Raw genomic sequence first — 420 nt, 5'->3', positions numbered from 1 at the left:
CTTTTTGAAAGTGAAAGTGAAGTTGCTCAGTCGCGTCTGACCTTTGCGACCCCATGGACTGTAGCCTATCAGGCTCCTCCATCCATGAGATTTTCCAGGCAAGAATACTGGAGTGGGTTGCCATTTACTTCTCCAGATCTTCCCAACCCAAGAATTGAACCCGGGTCTCCCACATTGCAGGCAGATGCTTTACCATCTGAGCCACCAAGGAAGTCCTTTTTATATAGTTACAATTATTTTTTCTTGTGGTAAGAAATTTCTAACATCTACTCTCTTAAATTCAGTTCAGTTCAGTCGCTCAGTTGTGTCTGACTCTTTGCGACCCCATGGACTGTTGCCTATCAGGCTCCTCCATCCATGAGATTTTCCAGGCAAGAATATTGGAGTGGGTTGCCATTTACTTCTCCAGGAGATCTTCCC

Source organism: Bison bison, unplaced genomic scaffold (genome assembly GCF_000754665.1).
Source record: "Bison bison bison isolate TAMUID 2011002044 unplaced genomic scaffold, Bison_UMD1.0 scf7180017864379, whole genome shotgun sequence".
NCBI classification, from domain to species: Eukaryota; Metazoa; Chordata; class Mammalia; order Artiodactyla; family Bovidae; genus Bison; species Bison bison.
This window is presented reverse-complemented; position numbering follows the sequence as displayed.